The following is a 23,904-nucleotide window of genomic DNA, read 5'->3' on the forward strand; positions in this document are numbered from 1 at the left end:
AGACCTTGGCATCGATGACTAAGAGATAGGACATGCTGCGTTAATTACAGACGCTCATAAAAATAAACCACCGCTTTAAAATATGACTCTCCATACTACGGGATTTAACCTATTAAATGACAGAGAGGTGTGTTGTTCAGATGTGAAGGAAGGGCGTATTGTTTAGAGTGAAAACACAACAAGTTCAGAAAAAGATGAAAGAGAGAAAGAGAGCGAGGAAAAAATGCTGTACAGTCAACAAAAGAACAGAGTGTTTACTCTGAACTTAAAGACTTTTGAATTCCTCACCGCCATTGTGTGGCATTAGGACGAGAAAACAGCTCAGCTAAGTGCACGTTTATTATTCTTAAACCGTGTGAAAAGTAATATGCTTTAAGGACCCGGCACATGTATCGGTGGAGCTGCAGAGGGCCCACACATAAAGTTTGAAGCTTCATCAGGGGATGGCGAGAAATGGATTATTTTTCCAGAGCGTGGACTTAAGTTTTTAAGTTCACTGCCGGGTGGCCCATTCCTATTAGCCATGTTAACATAAGAATAGAGGTTGAGGAGGAGAGAGAGACTAAATGAAACAAAGGCCGGGTTTAAATGGTTGAAATTCTTCCTTACTACTGCATATTGCAATTATTAAACAATTATTTTAATAATTATTAAACAATGCATATTGGTATTGTTAATTTAATTATAAATTAAATTACAAAAATTTAATTTTATTTATATAACACTTTTCACAATTGTTTAATTGTTTCAAAGCAGCTTTACATTAATAGATGCAAGAGAAAACACAGAAAAAGTGATGGACAACATAAGCAGCAGAATACAGCGACTAAGATTAAACCATACTAGCGAGCGTAGTAATAATGCAGGGCTCGAAAGTGCGACCTTAAATTTTCAATGGTGCGACTTTGAAAAGTCTGAGGTTGCACCAGCGGACCAGCCGTTCAAGGGAAAAAGTTAAAAAGTCTTCTTCTGGTTCAACAACAGATGTACATTAGACATACACCATGGTCTAAACTATTCAGATAGTGAAGGGTGGACACCTCCCTCCCTCATTATGGGCGTTTCACACGGTACGCGGCAACCGCAAGTGTTTAGTTCTTTTTTAATAGAAGACGTGCAGAAAGCGGCAAAACTGGGGCGGATACAGAGGTGAAGTGCAGTTGGTCTACACGCCTTGCCTGTGCACCCCTTTTTAAACTATTTAATTTATATTCTGTACATTTGACCACCATGGGCGCTTGTAAAACTGCGGTGTTAAATGCAATGCAATCAAAAATTTGGGTGCACCTAACTTTTGTGCTGGTGCACCTAAGAAAAAGGCGCTGACCCCCCTGGGGTTGGAAAAAACCTAGGAGAATAAACCTCCCAGCTTTTTTTAGTCAGGAGGGAAAAGTCCTGAGAGGGAAAAACCCTTGAGAGAGAGCCAGACATAGATGATTCTATATAGGATATATTATATAACTAAAGATAGAGATATCTAGAGATAGATATAGAGATATACAAATGAGTAGATTAAACGGGGGCAGACGGTGGTTATCCACTTAGAACATAAAATATTTAGTTTCGGCTTGAACTTTACTCATAAAGTTAAAGATTTCAGGTAATACAAATATCTGGGATGTCATATCACCACGCGTCAAGCCAGCCTTGGCACTCATCGAAGCCCAAACCCGACACGTTTTTGTGGGCCACACGACAAACACACGTCTCAGCTTAGACGCCTGGCTGGAGAACAAGGAATCCGGTCACAGAAGCGAGCGCAAAGGCTAATCACGTTACAATGTTTTCGCTTAACATTAGATTTGGTTTACCCATGAAACGGCATGGAAAGAGCACAGTTGACTCTCAAGTCTGAGGAGAGGCATGTCGTTATGAATAAATGTTTGTATACATTTTTTGTGTATCTTGGAGTGCGCACATGGCGAACGGACTGTGCTTAAAGACATCTGGATGCGATGAAATAGAATTTTGTTTAAACAGAACGAAGCCCCTCGCTCTCCACCTGGTAAGCCACCCAGTGCGCACGCTGCTCATCACCACGTACTTGTGCAGTCATTTTAATACGAATATATTGACAGATATTTCAGTACAGCGGTATTGAAGCTTTTGAAAATGTGGGAAGACTCGCATTGCTCTCTCTGAAAGAGTGAATGTGAATAGTATGACTTCATATTACACGCGCTTAAATTAAGAGGGGAAGTGCACTTATGGCATTGGTCTTAAATCCAAAATAGGATATGCTAATGTTTTGAATATTAATTATATAAATATATATATATATATATTTATTTATTTATTTATTTTCCTATTTTTTATATGAGAGCTTACATAAAAGTGTGTATGACATTTATTCATGTTAATGAGCATTTTTGGTCTTAATAGATTCTGCCAACAGACCAGTATTTTTTAATGGCCTGAGGCTGGGATTAAGCAAATTCAAAGCTTAAATATTTGTTGAACGTATAATATGTGTTGAGAGCATTCGGTTAATATCATCATCTCATTTTTGACAGAGGTGGCGTTTAGCTGCTTTTGCATTTTGTATTTGTGTTTAAATTCTGTATCTGTATGTTGCAATAATGAAACACTTAAAAGCGGTCCCCACTTAACAATTTGGAGTTGGCATATTCAGAGCAACATAATCTTATCTGTTCATAAGTTGCTGACTATATTTCAAAAAGGTGCCACTTATTTTTAGGGTTAGCTGTGCATTAATGTAACGTTTCCATTTTCACACCCGGTCATTGTCTTAATAGGATGTCTGTTAGAATGACTGCGTCAGATGGACATGTAAATAATAAACCATCTAAATGTAAAACACTCCTCTGCGATCTATGGCATATTAATCAGGATGTCTAATGAGCGACTGCTGATGAAGGGTCGAACAAAAAGAAAGAGTGGGAGAGAAGTGGAAAGGGTGTGCATCTAAGAGACACCTATAGATTTATCAGCCTCCTAATTCCATTTAAACAAATAGTCCAGGAGACTCGGATGGTGGTGCAGAATCACGACTAGGATAATAAGCATCATGGAAGCTAATCAGATCTCTAAAAGGAATTGATTGTTGGTGTTTCAGAAAGAGCAGGAGAAGGCTTGACAATAAGCTGAAATTTAAGTGTTAATTTTTATGCTAATCTCCCAGCATCTCCATGTGATGCAATTTGGTTCCCTGCTCCGCAGATATGAAATTGTCCCGCTCGCAGAGAAAATGTCAGCTTGCCAGACCCTGAAAGCTTGTAATTTATTAGGTATGTTTCTATTAGTATGTGTCACACTTGTTAGCCAGCCTCTCTTTCCCTTTCACATACACACATTTGTGCACATGCATACCCACACGCTCACACATACTGTATATGCTTGCTCCATGCTCCATGTGTGTGCTTCTCAGCCTCCGGCCTTAAAGAACGTCTCAGCTCAGTGGCTATAGCACCAGGGCATTAATGTATTATCATATATCGGGTGGTCCTTGCCCTGTGGACAAAAGGCTGTTTAATACAATTTAATGACATTCCTAAGCAGGAGGGAGAAAGGGGGAAAGAAAGGGCAGAGCCCAGATTAAATTAGCATTTGTGGTTCTTATAGTTCACCCATGCAAAACTTAGCAAAAGCAAAGCTTTGACTCCACCCCCCGCACACACAACTTTTCTTTGTTATTTATTGTCTACGGAGAAAAGAAAGAGAGGGTAGAGTTAGAAAGCAGTTGTCACACAGGTTGGAGATCATAACCGGTCATGGTCATGTCCCCCAAAGGCTGCTATGTCATTGATTACCGGTGATGTCTTGCATGAGAGACACATGGTGGTAACAGCCAGTGGCTTTGTCCGAAATCTTAAGTAAGCGTCCTTCAGTTCCTGAGTGGCAGCTTTTTTGTATTATAAGGTAACTGGATTCAGGCAGGCTTCCAAGGCAAGTTAACTTTAGAGATCACCAAGGAAATATGATAATACTCATAAGTTGAAAACCAGGCAGTTTGAAATAAACATGCTTTTTTAATCACCATTTTTATTATTTTCAATAACCGCTCGCACAGGATTGTGGGATATCAGAGGCAGCGAATGATACATCTGTGCTTTCTTACATCAACTAGATTAAGCCATTTTAGTAGACAGGATGTTATGGCAACACTGGATCCAGACAGGCCTTAATACCTTTATACTTCCATTTACTGTGTCAAGACGCCCTTTCTCAGCTTGAACACACAGCCAGTGTATTTAGTCATCTCTGTGGCTGTGCTGTCTAGCGACACGAATCTCAGCTGTGATGCTCGAGTTTCTTTGTCTTCATCCTTTTACATCTCTCTATCCTCTCCCCCTCATTTACTCCGTGTATCACCCCTGTTTGTGTCGTGTAAGGAAGCCAGTGTCGGGCATCCAGTGTTTCTTCATGCTCGTTGAACACTCAGCATACTCTGTGTAGTAGGTTTGGATGCAATTCACATATAGGTCAATTAAATGCGCCAACATCTGCTCTCTTCTAACCATTTGCATACAGTATTCATATGTTAATGATGTCCCTTGTTTTTTTTTTGTGTCCGCCCGTGTGTGTATGTTTGTGTGTGTGTTTTTCGCTTCACTCCCTCCTCCTTGTTCCTTTGTAAAATCGGAGATACACATTTTTGGATTCAGAAAGCTTCATGTGGCGACTCCAAACCGGATAGTGCCGTCCTATTTTTATTTCCTCTGCCTCTCTCGGCTGAAACTGCTTTGCTGTCGCCGATCACGGGCTTGTTTAGCTGCCATTGGCCCTGATTTGAACAAGAATCTTTCTACTGTAGCTGCAAAGGAAGTCCTTGCCTTTGGAAAGCAGCTTAACGCCTTATAAATCAGTGATGAGGCAGATGGACCAGCGATAATCTATTTAGAATGCCTCACAGCAAATATTGTCGTACAGATGATTAGAGATTGAGCTATTTTAACTCGGCCTTCTCTCCACCCTCTCAGCAAATCTTCTGCTTCTCTGAATGATTTAAATTGGTGACTTTCCTTTCCCCTTCTTCGCCTTCCTAAATATATCTGCATTTTTAAATCACACGTGGGTGCGCACGTACCAACAAATGGCACGCGGGGACACGAAGTGGTGTACGTGTTTTACGACGCCATTTTCTTGGCAGGCTTCAATAGCGTGGCGTGGAACAAAGAGAGCAGGGAGATGGGCTCGAGCCAACAGGATAATGACAAAACGCACGCTTCTTAACCCAATATTAGTAGGGGGACGTGGTGAAAGCGTGGCTGCACGTGAGGGCTAAAACCACAGCGAACGCCCCGTTTGGTTTTATGGTTGATGGGTCCAGATTTAGCACGAGGCCACGGAAGACAGGCCGGAGGATGGATGGGTAGAGCGAGTAAGACAGTGAGAGAGAGAGGGAGAGAGGGCGGAGTGCGAAAATGAAGTGGAGGTTGTCAGATGTGGCAGCTGCTTGGAATCCTGATAAATATAAGTCCTTATTGATCGGTTGAAAATGAAAGATCCCAGAGTGGCGTGCAGTATTTAGCTTCTTGTCTGCGAAGCGCGTCAGCGGTGGCCTTGCCTCACAGGGATAGATTTTCAGCGGCGCTCTGAGCCACGGCTTTGATTTCATCTTTAACCTTTTTCGGGTGCTTTTCCTTGACCTCTGCGCCACTGCTGTGATTCAGTGAATTTGTTACATTTGGCCTGACATCCTCTTTCTATCTCTCTTCCTCTCTCTGACAGAATAAAGACTCATCACTACATTCATCGCTTGTTGCTGTACAGACTCAGTGGCGGGGTGAGTCACGGTCTCTTCAACCTGACGGGCCCCGGACCAGTATGCATTTAGAGTGATCAGGTAAGCAAGATGTCATCTCACACGCTACACTTGAACCTTACGCACCACGATGTTTCATATTTGTAGCAAAGTGACACCTGGACCAGATTAACATGCACACTCAAACACAGGACATACATTCATCAATAGATTTACTTCAAACGCAGATCCCAGATCTGTGTGACTGGACGGTGGTTATATGTAACATAAGGCAGGTTTACTTACCCACTGGTCTCAAATCATCAGTGTCAGGATGAGATTAACTGATCCTAAAGACTGATCCCTAGCAGACAGTCCATTTGAAGTAGCACGTTTTGTGCTGAACACTTGTAATCTTCTCCCGCAATGTGTCTTAAAGCCGAACATCTAAATGACATATAAAAGCCCACTTTAGAGCAATCGCTTCTCCAATTTGCTTTTCAATCCAGTTCAAGCCTTTTCACTGACATGTTTCATTTGTGGACAGCATGAATTTTCAATACATATAAAAGATATAGACTATTTGGGAAAGTGGAAAAGTTGGAATTTCTTTTAGTAGTATTTTAAGGTTTTGATTATGAAAAAGTCCAGATGTGTGTTTTTTTCCAGCCAGAAATTTTTGGTGGTTTCAAAAGCCTAGTTTAAAAGTGTCCTTAACGAACGTTTTTGTGAACTCAGTCCCCCAAACAAACATGTCAGTATCATCATAGTTTTGTACCAGCTTTTGTTTCAGCAAATTAACAATATATAAGTCGAGGCTGTTTTTCATACTTGTCAGGTCGGGGCAAGTTGGCACATTTTTGAGGGGTAACACTGTCACTGTAATTTAAAGGCAGGGTCCATAATCTCTGAAAGCCAATGTTGACATTTTAAATTAGAGCTGTGCAAAAATATCGATACAGCTAACTATCGTGATAAATTTTTCCACAATAGAGCATCGATATTTCAATCTCTACTCTTTGTATTTTAAAACCCCATCAAAACCCTCTGTGTGCTTCAAACGACCTCCTCCGCCGCTGCTGTAGTTGTCGCTGTCCAGTGGTCTCTCATATACGACCATTCGGCCAATGTCTCAGAAATTATCAGGAGTGAGAAAATGGCTGAAAATGTATAAACACCTGCAGCTTTCAAAGCAGACGTGTGGAAGCACTATTTTTCAGCTCTATTTTTTTTTTTAATTTTTTGATAAAAAAAGGAAAAAGGTATTGCAATGTACCGCAACATGCAACGTATTGTATTGTATCGCGATACGTATCTTGAGGCCCTTCCAATACCCAGCCCTATATGAAATCACCTAAACAAACACACCCCTACCCCAATAGTATCTGGACCTTCTGTTGATAGACCCACCTCACACATACGCAACCCAGGCAACGATGTCGGTTAGTAGACACGCCCCTTGCTGCTGATTGGCTACAAGTGTGTTTTGGAAGTCAGCCCGACTTACTTTTCCAAAGAGTTTTTTTTTTAGATATCGTGCACTCTGCCTTTAAAGCAAATAATAAACTGCTTTTGTAAAATATTTGCTGGCCACAACAATTGTTTGATTTTTTCTTTGTTTATAGCTTTTTTGCTGTTTCATGTTTTTTTTTAAAGTTAATAGTTACATATATCTATAAAGCAAACAGGCTGCTATTTTAAATGTGTTTTGAATAAACTGCATCTTCCCTGGGCTAAAACAGTGAAATGCTTTGAATAAAATAGCTCAATAGAAAAACTCTAAATAATATACTTAAATAGAAATTGACTTTCATAAATAAATCTACCCTGAGAAATATTCATCATAGTAAAAGAAATCATGAATTTTATTGCACCTTGCATTTTTGGATCATTTAAAAATTAGAAGGAAGTGTGTGAATCAAAAAAATGAAAAGAAGCAATAATGATTTACATTTTTCACATCTTTTAGAGAGAAATAAGGGGTAAAAAAGCCAGCCCATGAATAAAAAGTCTTCCTCCTCCCCACTCTTGAACAATGCTCCAGCACACTTTTAGATAGATTATAAATCCCCCTATGAGCGAGCCTGCAACAGCTGTTGGCAGACATACTAGATATGAGAATAGCAGCATAGGATGAAGGAGCATTAAAAATTAATATGCTATTTAGCCTAGGTGTATTTTAGGTATTTGACATTTTCATGTCCGGGACAGACTAAATTTATTCATAGTACAGAAAATAAAAAAATAAAAATAGAAAAAGACTGCGAAGGGCTGGTAAGAGAGCTGCAAGCAGAGATCGCTGGACTTTTTTACGGTCACCCTTTCATTCAGTAATGATAGGTGTGAAGACATTGTCTATGGAAAAGACTGGAGCCTATTATGGGCACCGTAATAATTAGCACACGGCACAAAGGGAACTGTTTGCCTCTTAAGCCTCTGCTTAATGTTTTTGTTGTTTTTGCTATTTTTTACTTCTATTTGTTTTGTTTTCGGCTGTTTTTTCCTTCTTTTTGTGTTTTGTAGAATGGTTGAAGAAACCGTGTGTGTGTGTCTGTATAGACGAGACCGTGTGAGTGGAAATCCCAGCTTCAGTAGTGATTAATTACTAATACTCCCTCAGAACATCTCTCTATCCCTGACTATCTAATCACACTGAAATCTAAGACATGTCCTGAGAGAAGAAGAAATGATAGGACTGCATGGACCCTCTCTCTCTCTCCATTGTCACTTTATCAATCTCACCCCTCTTTCCTGAACTGTTTCTCTTTCTCCTAAAATCATCCTTTTTTTTTGGCTACTCACCATCAACCCCTATCTGGTCCTATCCCCTTTATAAAGTGCTCCACTCCCCCTCACATCTCTCTTTCTCTCCCTCTCTCAGGTGTTATATATATATACATACACTGTTACTCCCTAAGGTAATATTTAGCAATAGCATGTTTAACACCACAACCCTCCAGTCACAGCTCCACACATCATGCTTAAAAAACAGAGCCGGGTGACACGCTTCAAAATCTGCTGTATGTGTTTCTATTGCAGAGCTTTTATTTAACAGTTATAGCTATTACAGGATCACAAAAATATCTCAAGGCAGGGATAATTTCCATAGATATCTCTCACTACAAAGAGAAATGAAAATCAAAACGTTGCCGTCGCTTAAAGTAAGACGGGGACTTTTCGAAATGACAATCTTCATTTTTTCCTGCTGGTGAAGTATTTGCATAGCCGAAGTTAGCAGTCTCTTATGACAGGCTTGTTAGAACAAACAAAAATACTCTCTAGAGACGCTCTCTACCTCACAGAGTGATACAAACGTACATATATTAACAGCATGTTGTAAAATCACTAACTATCAGAGGGAATCGTCGTCTACCCAGAATCTTTTGCATCTCTCATCTGTTTCTGAGCAGAGAGTTTGTCATCCTCGTGTCACCGTCATCAGTCAATACAGAGTTGTGTTTAGTGTTTGTAGGTACTTTGTTGCCGTGTTTAGACATGTGTGACAAGAAGGCCCTTTTGGGTCACCGTGTTTATACGGCGTATTTCCCGTGTGGTGGGTGGGTCGGAGCATCGTAGTGAATGTGCCCGTGAGGCCATAGCACAGCAGATTAGCGTCTTTTCTTATCATTCAAATCAAGCCTCCGCTCCTTTTGAAAAACATATTGTACACATCCCCTCCCTCCCCCGTCGCCCCTGACGACAATCCGCGGCCATGATGGCTGCCTCCAAGGAGTTTACCCGAGCTGGTGGCGGACAGACAGCGAGAGATTGTCAGGGGATGGCGGAGGGAGGGGTCGTCCATCTCCCTCTCCCACATCATCAGAGTGTGATCGCAGCTGGGTAATTGATATATGGCCGAGGCTGTCTCTTCTCCTCACCCTTGTTAAGGTCAACTTATCTACATTTCACCCCTTATTTCTCTACTCCCATTATATTCCCCCGCAGATATTGACTGACTGGTGCGGTCTGTCGTCTTGAAAATATGAATCAAGGATGAAACAAGCTAGCGAGAGCGGCGAAGAGGAAAGGGGGGGGGTGATTTTATTCCGGTGCCTAACCCTTGCCTGTTATCAAAGTAACTTCCAGCTTATTAGTAACAAAAGGCCTTTTTCTCCTGCTCTCATCCCTCTCCCTCCTCCTTCCCCCTTTGTGCGGGCCGTGTTCGCTAGCGTTTCCTGAATTAAACTGCTGGCTTCCTGTTCTTTTATATGCATGGCCACATCTGGGGGAGCTTGCTCACAGCCCCGCTGCTTAATAACAATCACCTTCTCTTTCAGTTGCCCCTGATTGTTTCTAATTCACTCTGACAGATAGTGGCTGACAAGCCGCCCGCGCCTCCTCCCTTCGTGACCCCGGCTCACTCACCATACTTATACCGCCTGTCATTTTTAATATTTGATTTCGCTTTTAAAGTTATGTGTTTTAGTCCGATGATGAAATCAGCATTTAAACGAAACACAAAATGGATCTCTCCCACTTTCTCCAGCTTTCTTTTTTGGCACCGTCTCTTCCTTTTCTCTCTCTCTCTTTCTCTCTCTGTGGATTTCTCTGTTCTGGGAGACAATGGACTGAAGGTGGTTTAAATGCCATGCAGGGTGGCACGATTGGTGCGTCGTGGTATGGCATTGTAGACACGATTTTCTTGTTGTTTCTCAGATGGAGTCCATCTGGACATGTGGACCAAAGGACTCAATGAAAGCTAGAGTATTGGATAGAGTCATGACCATGTTTTCCATTTATTAATGTGAAAGAGAGTGTGAAGGAGTGCTCAGAGCAAACATTTTATTCAACAATTATTCACCACTGGCCTCAGGCTCATAGATTTGCAGAGGTTTCACTCAAATTGTTCTCAGTTGATATTCATTAAAGACACGTAGGCATGCATTATTTATATTTATTTATATTTTGACAGCATAGGGCCACCTCTGAATTGTTGAAAGAATGGATGGATGCATTGACAGGTAGATGGATTGCATTTTGTGAGAAATCCATTCAGTTATTCGATGAAAAGTACAAGCTAACTTTGATTGAAAATAAACTATTGTGTTAGTCAGTTCACTCATGGTCTCTTATGTGCTGTAGATAATTCAGCCAAATATGAAAATTCTGTCATCGTTTCATCACCTTTATGTTATTTCAGAGAACACAAAGTGAGGTGACAGACAGAATGTGTCCCATTCACTTTTACTGTATGGAAAAAGAGCCAATATTTAGTTTATACAGGGAGGAAAATAAGTATTTGATCACCGTGCTGTTTTGCAAGTTCTCCCACTTAGAAATCACGGAGGGGTCTGAAATTGTCATCGTAGGCGCATGTCCACTGTGAGAGACAGAATCTAATAAAAATAAAAAAATCACAATGTATGATTTAACTATTTATTTGTATGATACAGCTGCAAATAAGTTGAGAAACACCTGAGAAAGTCAATGTTAATATTTGGTACAGTAGCCTTTGTTTGCAATTACAGAGGTCAAACATTTCCTGTAGTTTTTCACCAGGTTTGCACACACTGTAGGAGGGATTTTGGCCCACTCCTCCACATAGATCTTTGGTCTTGGCCATGTTAGTAGTTGGATTCTTACTGATTGTATGGGGTGGACAGGTGTCTTTATGCAGCTAACGTCCTCAAACAGGTGCATCTAATTTAGGTTAATAAATGGAGTGGAGGTGGACATTTTAAAGGCAGACTAACAGGTCTTTGAGGGTCAGAATTCTAGCTGATAGACAGGTGTTCAAATACTTATTTGCAGCTGTATCATACAAACAAATAGTTTAAAAAATCATATATTGTGATTTCTAGATTTTTTTTTTTATTATGTCTCTGACATTGGACATGCGCCTACGATGACAATTTCAGACCCCTCCATGATTTCTAAGTGGGAGAACTTGCAAAATAGCAGGGTGTTCAAATACTTATTTTCCTCATTTAAGTATATAAGTCAATATTCTTCAAGATTTCTCCACTTGTGTTCTGCAGTGAATAAAGTCACATGGGATTGAAATGACATAAGAGTAATTAACAGATTTTTTCTCATTTTGTGTGAACTAACCCTGTAAATGGCTAAAACAATTTAATTTCAATATGATGCTTAAAACCGCAGGGAGAACCAGATAACCGTCGAGAAACAAGAAGCCTGTAAAGAGTCTAGCATTTTACCTTTAACTACAGTGCTCACCAGTTACGGAGCAATTTAATTCCAATATTTTTATCCTCACATACGAACATCATTATTTTTACAAAGCACAGCGTAAAGTTCTTTAATCATTCAATCACTGAATCTGTGCCACCATAATACACCTCTCACACTTCCTGTTGTTCAAACACTATCACACTTGGAATCAATGGAATTGTATTTTTAACTCACTTCAATCAAAACACCCACACTGTTTGTGTACTCTGCTCTATCCATCAATAGTCTTAAGACCAAAAACTAAACTATTGCGATGACGTTCAACCTACCGAACACAAAGGCGTTGCATCATTCTGGGACGCGACAGTGCCTTGGGCATGCCCAAGTCCAGCAATTCTTTTTATTTTTTGAATGACATAAACAGAGCTAATTGGAGAACCACTGCATGTTTTTACTAAAGGCGCAATTTAATTACATTTGAACCAGGACTGGGTATTTTGGGAATGTTATATATTCGCTCAAACAAGTGGAGCGAGAGAAACACAATATTTGTTTTGCTTTGATTAGCAGATTGGCAGGGCAAATTCTTTTCAGAAAGGCAAACAAATTTTTTTTTTGATTCTTTTAACCTACAGAAGTGTATTCAAGTTCAGTCAACTCAAGCTTTTTAAGGTTTTAATATGAGTTTTTAATTTCTAACAATCCTTGTCTTGAATGCCTGTGCTTGCGGACTTTGTCCTTTATTGGCACTGCTGATAAATGCTTTATTAATAACTTTCTAAATAATGTAAAGTGTATTGTTGTCTCCGAGGTTGTATTAATAAACATGAAGGAATTTATTTGTCTTTAACAAAGCATGATTAATGCACATTAGCGTGTGGATTACTCATTCGCACCGTCTTCTCTTCCCTACCCAATAAAAAAACAAAAAAGAAAAAAAACACACCCATCAGCATTAAATATTTATGGCATAATATTAATGGTTTTGTAAAGAAAATAACAAGTTATTAATCCTCTGATTAACAACTGATTAACCTTTTTATTAAACACGTGATCCGTGCTTCTTGGATTCAGGATGTGTCGCTCGAGTGTGCTGCGGAATAATTATTTTTGTGTCTTTTTTAATTGCAAAAATTGCACGGATGAACTGTTTTTTTGCCCTTTTTCTTTTCTTTTTAAGCATGCACAGATAGAGACAGATACACAGTTGTGAGAGAAGATTTAGTCAAAGTAAAAAGGTTCCTTTTTACAAAAAAATACTAAATATAGCAGGACACGTTCACGGACAATAAGGTTTAACTCACACATCCGTTTATTTCCATTATTGGCATATGTGGGAAATAAGTCAGAATACACACACAGCTAAAGGACGCCCGTCTTTCTCTTTATCTGTCTCTGCTCATCTAACTGTCATTGTGTGTATTTTTAGGTCGTGCCTGAGTCAGTTCAAGCGCAATTATGCTTATGTTTCACACGGCCAAGTGTGACTTCATTTTAGGGACAGGAAACAGAAAAAACGAAGTGACTGTCTTTGGCTTTTGGGTTTTGAAAATAAAATGTAAACTATGTCACGTATAACATTTCACATTGTCATTATTTCCTGCTGCTCTTCAGCTTCCAAATATACAAACAGACAAAGAAAGTGCATTCAAAGTTGAAGCACATCTAACAGGTCCCTCCCCTTTATGACCATTGAATCTCCTTGAGAATGCAACACCCTGCTCAGGTGATTAATACAAACGTGGGGCCAACATAAAAAATGTAATTCATAATGCGTTTTATACCCTGACCCCTGCCATCTATTGTGTTGCTATTCTTTAGCTCGCAGAATCCATCAAAGGCCATAGTGTTGTGAAAACCAACAACAATAGCAGTCTTTGTGTAGAGATGTATGTGGGGATAAGGGTGTTGGGACACTTGTTGTTTTTTATGCTTGGTCTTATGATGGATTGGTGCTTGTTCGGTAGGGTGTCTTTGTTAACTTTCTCTCACACACTCTGTTTTAATTTTTCTTTTTTCGGATTCAGATGGTCTGATCTCACCTTCAGTGACTTTCTCTCACCCCCTCTCTCAATTATTATTTTTTTCTCTTTCTGTCCTGCTGTTGAGGTTTTTTTCGTGCCTCTTAACCTTTTTCAGCAAAGCCCTTCATCTTTTTTTACTTTCATCGCTTAGTCTTTCCTTCTCTCTCTCTCTCTCTCTCGCTCTCTCTCTCTTTCAATCTTCACGCAAGCAAACTGGTCACCCTGGGAATCCTAGCAGTCAGTCACACACCCCTCCAAAAAACAATTATCTTTGAACTTGCTTTTAGTGCTGTTTGTCCTAATTACAGATCATTTTCCCTGTCACATTTCTACTTTTATTGCAGTTTTGCCCTGAATGTTGATCCTATTGAGGTTCAACCTTATTTTACTCGCTGGAACACCCCTAAGACCTGGATTCATCTCATATTCCCCTGTGCATTTTGCTCTCTCCTTTCAAATTTGATTTTTTTCTCCTATCTTCTGTTTCTTTCTTTTTTAATATATCATTTTTGTAGCATTATCTGATTGATTTAGACTGAGATCCCAAAATACACAGAAAGGACATATGGCCTGTTCCATTTTCGGTGTTGTGGCTTAGGTTCTGGAGTACAGTATGTGTGTGTGTGTGTGTGTGTGTGTGTATCTTTCTCTTTTTTGCACTGAGGTATGAGCTGCGGTAAGGCCTGCTAACTTCAGTCCCACAGGGAAACCCAGCGTGTATTTTTAGTGCTCGGCTACAGAGGTGGACTTCATTGTAATTAAAACCAAGTAAAGGTGGTTAATTCCTTCCATTGCTTGGCTGTTTCAAATATCAATCTACTCCACCACTCTGTTTTATATGTATCTCACACGTAAACGCACACATTTGTGTGCCGGCAACATAACACGCTCGCTCAAACATGCACACGCACTCATAAGCCTCTTAGAGATCCGATTCCGCATGCAGACATAACATGCGCTGGAGTTGCAAGAAGAGGTTTAGACATGGTGCAGGGCCTTTTCAATTAGAGGCGTATCACACACGGGCCGATAGGATCGTAATGCAGCGGGTCCGGGTCACTGGCAGGCTGTGGGATTAGAGGCACCCGGAGCAGAAAAACACAAAACACCACAACAGGCCGACAAATCTTCTGTCTGCAGGTCACACGTAAAAATAGATAGAGATTCTGCAAGCTTCACACGATGGCAACACCTCTCTGTATACTAATAGCGTCAGAGTAGTGATTTAAAAGTAAGAACTGAGAATAGCCAAAAGACATTCCTAAAAGATTTGGCTTCCCTGTTAGGTCTGTGGCCCTGTGGTTAGCGCACATGCTCCAACACATTGAGCTGTGGTGCTCATATGGTTTACATGGGTTTGTATTGGGCTTGTGACACTTCCCGATCCTTTCTTGTCCTCCATCTGTACAATTTTACGAAGTGGCAAAAGAAGCATAAATTAAAAGCAAAACATTTGGCCCCCAAATTATTTTTCTCACATTCATAGACAGTTTTGTGCAGTCTTCTCGCTTTGTGTCTTTTATGTTTTATAGGATCTGTGTTTTACAAAGCAAGCTGGTATTGCTTAGTTGGGCAGAAAACAGTCCCCCAGATTCATAGTCTTTCCATCATTTCAGTCCCCAGGGTCCCATGCTCCTCTCCCCTGATAATCTCACACCTGCATGTCAGATTACTTTTTAAATCCAGCCACTGAATCTCAGAAAAAGAGAGGGAGAGAAAATACAGATACCTACTTAACCAGTCTCTTATCTTCATTTACGTTTCTATTTTTCCTAAAGTATCGCTGCTTCTCTGAAGACAGAAAGCAGACAATTTGGAGCACAGAGAATGTTGATAGTATTGTGAAGTGCCCCCTCGAGGAGGTGCACACACACATACTGTAAATGTACACACACACACATTGGAGAGTTGTTCAGTTTAGTTTGCCCAGATGAGAGCAGAATTCTGTGCTTTTTTGTGGCCTACACACATCTCTTGCACACATAAAAATGACAAGAACAAGCTTCCTGCATGCAACATCCAAAATATGGCACATGCACATAAATGCACAATTACCTACACTGTCAAAAAAAAATAAAAAAATGCTGTCACTGGATCGGTACCCTTTCTAAACATACTGTACGTAAAGTGTTCATATTAATACCTGAAAGGTCCGTCGGAACCAAATGTATACATCTGTACTTAAAATGGTACATATTAGGACCTACTTAAAGGGTACTGCCCCAGTGTGACCGCTAGGGACAATTTTATACCACTTTTACTGACAGTGTACCTAAGAAACATACTTGGTTTTACTGCTTAATGCAGGGTTTACATCAGGCGCGGTAGGGGCGGCAAGCGCGAGTGATTTACATGTTAAGTCAATGCAAAGACACTATTAGGCATCCTGTACGCGCGGTAGGCATGGCGCGGATGGTGTGTTCCGTGCGAATTGAGCGTTGCCGCGGGAAACGCTCGACTTGAAAAATTTGAACTTCTGAGGATTTCCGCGCCGCGTTAACCAATCAGGACCTATCTGTAGTAGTGACGTGATTACAGGAAGCGAGCAGAGTCGCAGAAGCTCCTCCCATAATGTAAATGTCCAAATGTGAATGTCTCAAATTACTAGAAATTCTCGTGCAAATGAAGCGAGTAAACTCGTGTTCAAGTGTCCAACTACGTGCAAGTAGCGCGTTTTGCTGCCTCTAACGCGGCTGGTGTGAATGCACCATAAGTCTTTTGCTCAAGCAAAGGTAATGCTGTGTTAAGTTCTCCATATTTGAAACAGAACTAATGTACTCTGAAAAACAGAAAATGTGTGTGATGCTATAGCCGTCTACATTGTTTCTTTCTCTATCAAATGTTCACTCTTCACCAGCTAGAATACACAGTGACAGACCTTAATAGGTGTTTTGTTGGTAAATTCCTCTCCTGGTTTAATGAGCTTGTTTTCTATTCTGACCCAATTGTTGGTTCGCTTCAACGTTTTGCCATTCTTCTGTCATTCTCTGCCTCGCCTGCATTGACAAAGAGAGAGGGTTTTTTAACAGCGAATCAACCATTTCTCGAATCAAAGCGTGGGAACTTCAGCTGTATGCCACAGCAGCTCTCTTCTGCCACACATCCTCCGTCTCCAGCGCCTGTAGCTTGGCTGCTTCCTCCTCAGCAGGGGGAAAGGTAAATCATGTGAGGAAGAGGACTGGGGAAGGGTAGCTGACTGTGACACGTACCTGTCAGCAGGTACTCAAAATAATTGGTAAATGACTGTAGCGGGATGGAGAGGGCTCTCTCTTCCCCTCCTCCATTTGATAAATATTTGAAGTTGCAAGGCAGTCGTAAAGCTCCGCGCAGAGATTGGAAATATCAAAAACATCGGGAAGGAGAGGGACTTGGAAAGTAGAAATAAGAGAGACGGGTTTATTGTAGAAGGTGTATATAAACTGTGTGTAAAATAGGATGGGCACATTACATACCTTGTCAGCTTGGCTCATGTGTATTATTAGGTGATATAACAAAGTGGTAAGCCAAAAAAGTATTCTAAAATAAAGTCACTTTAAAAGAAAATCCAGATAATTTACTTACCACCATGTCATCCAAAATGTTGATGTCTTTCTTTGTTCAGTCCAGAAGAAATTATGTTTTTGAGGAAAACATTGCAGGATTTTTCTCATTTTAATGGACTTTAATAGAGCCCAACATTTAATACTTAACTCAACACTTAACAGTTTTTTTCAATGGAGTTTCAAAGGTCTATAAACGATCCCAAACTAGGCATAAGGGTCTTATCTAGCAATACGATTGTCATTTTTGACAAGAAAAATAAAAAATATGTACTTTTAAACCACAACTTTTCGACTAGGTCAAGTCCAGCGCGACCAAACGTAAATGCGTAGTGACGTAGGGAGGTCACGTGTTACATATATAAAACGCACATTTGCGGACCATTTTAAACAATAAACTGCCACAAAGACATTAATTAGTATCAGTTGACATACAACATCGTAGGAAAGGTCCTCTTTCAAGACGCTTGTAAACACTGGGGCGGAGTTCCGCGTTCGTCCTCTGTGACCTCTTGACGTCATGACGTATTGCGTGGGGTCAGCTGGCGCATCACGACCGGATCTACATGACGAGAAGTTGTGGAATAAAAGTGTATACTTGCTATTTTTATTGTCAAAAATGACAATCGTTTTGCTAGATAAGACCCTTATGCCTCGTTTGGGATCGTTTAGAGTCCTTTGAAACTCCGTTGAAAAAAACCGTTAAGTGTTGAGTTAAGTATTAAATGTTGGGCTCTATTAAAGTCTATTAAAATTAGAAAAATCCTGCAATGTTTTCCTCAAAAAACATAATTTCTTCTCGACTGAACAAAGAAAGACATCAACATTTTGGATGCATGGTAGTGAGAAAATTATCTAGATTTTTCTTTTAAGAAAATGGACTAATCCTTTAATGTAGACATTACATGACATACAGCATACCTAACCTTGCTATTTTTTTATTTTACATAATTGTAAACTTTTCACACATTTTTTTTTTAAGTAAAAGATTAATAAGACATCAGTAGACAGTTTCTCTATTAATTTGTTTCCACATAAACATTAACCTAATTATAAAAATTTTTAAAAAAGTGGACACTTGCAATTGTATTTCTTCACAGAAAGACCAAACTTTGCATATAGTGTAGAGTAAAGATAACAATGACATAAGAGGGCTTTGACACTGGTAGATTAGCCCCAAACCCAGCCGATTGGCATAAAAATGGTTCATTTAAAAAATTGTCACGTGGACCAGGGAGCGCACCATCGAACCCCAAAACTACCTGTAGGAGGCGGTCTGAGTTTAGTATATGTGAAACCGTCTGTGAATTCCAGGCTAAAAGTGTCACTCATCAATTTCACTTTCATTTCAATTGTTGACATAGCCTCACTCAGTCAGTATTAAGGAAATCAAGATTATATTTTCACAGAAAAAGTTATTTAATGATAATTTTGTGTTGAAAACAGTTCACAAAAAATGAAATTTTACAAATTTTAACAAATTATGTGTTATTTTGTGTTGATTTTGTGTTAAAATAAATAAAAGTGATTAATTATTTAATGCTTTAATAACTTTTGTAGGGAAAAACTAAATGAGATAACACAAATAGGTTTATTAATTTTACACAGGAGAGGTTTTTGGATGACCTGATGTAAAAAAATTAGGAAAATAATGAATGTATGCTAGCAATGTTTGTCATTTTATCTTTAATATGGAGGTACTTTAATCTATGTAGTCATTTCTAAATGTTATATAATAATTTAAAAATGGTAATTCAGCTGGTGCCAGTCATATAATATTGTATATGCATCTATGTATCAGTTGTCTTTCTGAAGTTTATTGTATTTGTCTTTCAAAGCAGCAGACTGAGGATGATGTTCATCAGCATGAAAGACCCCAACAGACAACAGCTGCTGAAACCTTTTCAGCTACAAATACATGTTATGCTTGATGTATAAATGTAAAGTAAATACAGAATGGCAATGCTTTTATGTTATTATATTGTATATTAATATTTATAAGCAAAATAGTGTTGTGTATTTAGTTTTTGTGAAGATTTACTGGTATTGGCACCGACTATTGACATTTTTGTTCTGTGACAACACTAGGGTCACATATAGGGTATAATAACAGAGGACAGAGGCAATGACTTAACCTTAGACACATTAGTAATGTACAGAACATTTGTATTTAAGTTAAAAGCTTTAAATGTTTGGACTGACTTTTGTAATCTCATAAAAGCAGACTTACATTTATACCTACATTAACACATTAACTTAATTACACAAAGTGCAGGCTATGAATTGAGCTATAAGCGCACACACACACAGGCCTGAGTTGGCAGCCCTCTGCCACTCACACACATTAAATCTGAAAAATTCATAATTCTTCATAATTCTGAAACAATGCCATAGAAAGTGCAGTCCGATAATTACTCGGTAGAGAAATGTGCTTTAACATTGGGAAATCTTCGCTCCCTGCCAATTTTAAGAGCGCCATTGGGCTCTGTTTGTCTGATAATGAACAGTATTCATTTTCATCATGTTCCTTCACCCCTCCTTAACTCCTTTTACACCATAGTCAATTAAAGCCCTCAGGGCCCTTCTGTGCATAAAGGGATATATAACTCTTTTGACATTTGGCTGCGGACATATTAGGCACACCCAGCACACACATTTAGAACGAATAGCCTTTTTAGCACGTTTAAAGTCCTTGTTCTAGCTAAAGCCAGACAGGGGTTGAGGCTTGGCCTGTGTTTCATTTAGGAGACAAGGTGAGGGCTTTACACCTGCATGTCAAGTTTGAGGCCAAAGGAAGGATAACTGCCTTTAAAGCAGAATATTTGGATCAGATAAACGTTTCTTGTGGCTGGAACGGTTCAATATTTGACATCCGGCCAAAGCTTTTTGGTAATAACAAGCACCAAGGTTTTGAGGCCTTGTAAGATGGCGGTTTCGAAGACAGCTGGTTAATGGCAGCTTTGAGGCAAGACTGCTCAAAGACATGAACACCAGTCTTGGCCAGAGGACTTTGGATAGGAAAAGCATGCTAGGCTACAAGTCTTTCTCTCTGCCAGCCTTCTCTGCTGAAGGAATGGGTATACGAGACCACGGAGCCACGTCCGTAGCTGTTTCCGCTCTGCCGATGGAGACTGGGAGACTCAGATAGGAGGTCTGGGTAATGAGGCGTGAGGAGCACGTCCTATCCACACACGCCTAGCAAGTGCTCCTCCAGGGCTGTCTGGAGCAGACTTGCAGGGTCATGCATAGCGCTCCTTGGCATAAAACAGCTCGAGGTGTGAAACTCATCCCGTGGGGCTTTAGCCTCTTTGCCTTATAATGCTGAGTCAATGGTGGACCAGGGCAGCTTGCTGTGATCCAAGAAAAAAAAAACCCTGGTGGTTATTGACTAGCTGGACTCTAGTAATAGTAAAATCGTCTTTTTATGTCATTCAAAATACACATAGTAAAGTCTAAATATTTCCTACTTTGTTGCGGTTCAGAAATCTTTGCATATTTGCCCAAAGACACTATCTGACAGCCAGAATTCGAGTGTCATCAAAAATAGCCCAGTGCTTCAATATTCGCCTTGGCCATCTTCTGTAACAAATAAATGTCCTGATACAGCAGCTCTCCTCAGGACATTTCCATTGACATATGAGAATCTGGGCGAATTTTTGCATCGCTTGCATTCCAAATGAGCCACAGTAAGTGTTTTATGTGGACATTATTATCCAGATACGGCTCTCAATGCATGTAAAAAGGAATGACCCCACCGTCGTGATTTATTCATTCCCATCTAGGATATATGCATAGGCTCCGAAAATCTGCGATTCTGCTCAGAATGAAGGCGGATATATAATTCATGAAAGCTAATGCATTGTTTCTGTTGCTTCATCTCGTAGCTCTTTTTCCCTCTCTGCCAGCCTATTCTCTGGCAAAAGGTTGGCAATAATATCAGTATTGAAATGAGAAGTTTGAAAGACGCCCTGCTTCCCTTTTTATGTGTGTGTAAACTGATTTGAATCACACATCGGGGGCTTACTGAGCGGAGCTTTAAATGTTAAATGGGGGTTGAAGTCTGCCTGAACTAATTTGTAGAGCTTTGCACCATGTTGACATTTAAATGTGATAAGAATAGAAAACTGTATGCCGACCTATTTTGAAGATGCTTTCGGAATACATTCGCATCAGCCGTGCTCTATAATTAATATAAAAAGACAGGATATACCCCCCTCCCATCAACCTTTTTTTTCAGCAGATTTGATTATAATACAATCCTTACAAGGCATATAACGACTGAAAAAATAAAGGACTAAAATATGAGCGTGGAGGGAATCAAGAGGGAAGTGGATAGCACACACCTGGGTTTGGAGGAGGGGTAGAGATTGCATCGGCTGGCTGCTGTGCTATCACATTACCGTGATCCAGCCCCTGTGTTTGTGAGAGCGAGCGGGGAGGAGAGGGACCTCGCCAAATCAGCATGCAAATAACGCCACATTGTTAACTTAATCAGATGCAGGAGAGAAAATATGGAAAGGGGAGAGAAAGGGAGGGATGGAAAGATCGGGAGGAGGGGGACGCACAAACAAGAGTCGGGACTTTTGAAATGGCGGAGAGTTAGAGATTAAACCTCTATACTGTTTGCTGGGTGATGGTGTCAGGCCTTGGAGAGGTTAAGGGTGTCTGTGCGTGGAAGTGTGTGTATAAGGCAGAAATGACACAGGTCTGCATGAAGTGTTTTAGACAGGCAGAGCTCAGTAATTCGCTTGGTTATGGTCAAACAGGTGACAGAGACCTGATGCGCTCACCCCCACTGTCCATTTTTGTAAGACAGAGAGATTTACACAGGCAGCCCAGGTGTTACATAGTTACTACTTTTTTGCATTGTTATGGTGCAGTTGCCTCAACAGGCTTTCTTACTTCCCCCCTAATTTGAGCGAAAACCCGCATCTTTTTTCCATAAAGAATACTCTCAGTACACGTATGCCTGTTTTAATATAATTTATGTCTGAAGCAAGCTGTATAAACAGACTATAAAATTCTCCTATCTTCTCCTCCAGCTGTTGTGTAGCTTCTGACTGCCAGATTGCACACGGAGGTCGCGACCTCCCAGGCAACGCTCGTACGGAGATCAAGGCGCGAAGCACGCTGGTGAGCGATGGTAACACGTACAACATGTTAACATGGCAGCTTATACCAAACCAAAACAGATGAAGGGAGGAGTAAGTGTAATCCCTAAACACACTCTAGAACGAAAGAGTGACGTGTCTACCCCCCATCTCACGGGACCGACTCGGGTCATTTTTCACTAAAACATCCTTGGCTTTATGAACTTATCTTTGCTCCTGTGCTGTTGACTACGGGTCACCTCGGCAGCCCCTCGCCAAAGAGGATGAATGTGTTATCATGTTCAAGGTCGCAGAGGGCAGAGAGGAGGATAAGAATGTGTCAAGCTAGCCAGGGAGAAGAAGAACGAGGGGCTGAGTGAGCCGAGACGTCTGGAATCCGGTGTTCTCGCCAATTCATGCCTTGTCTTCTTAACCAGTTAAACGCTAATGTCCAAATGCCACAGGTGGAGGGCCTTTTTAAAACAAATAGTGTCGTCCAGGTCAAGTTGGCTTTGATTTGAGAATCTGACATTTGGCCCTATGCACATTGAATTGGTTTGAATAGGCATTGATTGCTACTAGAAGAGTGGATCATGTACAGTACACGATTAGATAGAGAACTAGGCTCATTTTTTTCACAATGAAGCATAGATAAATATACGACCCTGCGATGAAAACCCAACTTGGGTCATTTATTTGTGATTTAAAATTTTCTGTAAAAATAAGTAAGGCTTTGTCAAAAACTTAACAGTATAACACCTGCTTGTTTTGTTGCAATTGTGTAAGCATATAAAAAGCAGTAGATGCATTTTTTTTGTAGTGTGGATCAGAACAGATCATTTTATTTTGAAAAGCCTTGAGGTTTGACCAGGTCTCCTTTGGTCGTTTAATCATAGTTGTGTGTCAGCGTAACACTGGCAGTCAAGTAAACGTTTTCTGCCTGGCCTGTGGTAAAACTGAGTGTTTCTCTCTCTCTCTGATCCTGCTGGGATGCGTGGCCTCACCATTTCCGATAAAGGCTGATAAATAAACATGCGCCCTGATCTCCCCGAGGTCCTCCACCCTCTCTCCAGAGTCCACCCATTCCACACACACTTCCTCCCCTTACAATTAGCCCACAATAAAGCACACTTTTCTCTTAATAAAGAGAGGCCTTTTAACACAGAGTCACCTTCAAAACAGTTTGACTGCTTCTCAGTAGTGATTACGGGCTATGAAGAAACAGCATTAGTGCATTTTCTTACCATTTACAGACAAACAATAGAACAGCAGACAAAAATACTAAATAACAGACAGAAAGGGGAGAAAAAAAATTATTGTAGCATATACAAAGAGTCATGAGCATTTCCAGTCAACTCTGACTTCCTGATGGCTTTGATAAGATTAGTGGCTTTCTTAAACAGGATGTGAGAGGG

The 23,904-nt window shown here is 40.2% G+C and overlaps 1 protein-coding gene across 5 annotated transcripts in view; it reads left to right on the forward strand.

Annotated features, from left to right (window-relative positions):
• znf536 (zinc finger protein 536) overlaps positions 1-23,904 on the forward strand; it is a 189,356-nt gene that overhangs the window by 55,452 nt on the left and 110,000 nt on the right. For all 5 annotated transcript variants that reach the window (XM_065289268.2, XM_065289272.2, XM_065289274.2 and 2 more), the window contains one exon: positions 5,692-5,806. The gene's annotated coding sequence lies outside the window, so the exon portion shown is untranslated. The remainder of the gene's footprint in view (positions 1-5,691; positions 5,807-23,904) is intronic.

Source organism: Paramisgurnus dabryanus, chromosome 2, assembly GCF_030506205.2.
Source record: "Paramisgurnus dabryanus chromosome 2, PD_genome_1.1, whole genome shotgun sequence".
Classification (NCBI taxonomy): Eukaryota; Metazoa; Chordata; class Actinopteri; order Cypriniformes; family Cobitidae; genus Paramisgurnus; species Paramisgurnus dabryanus.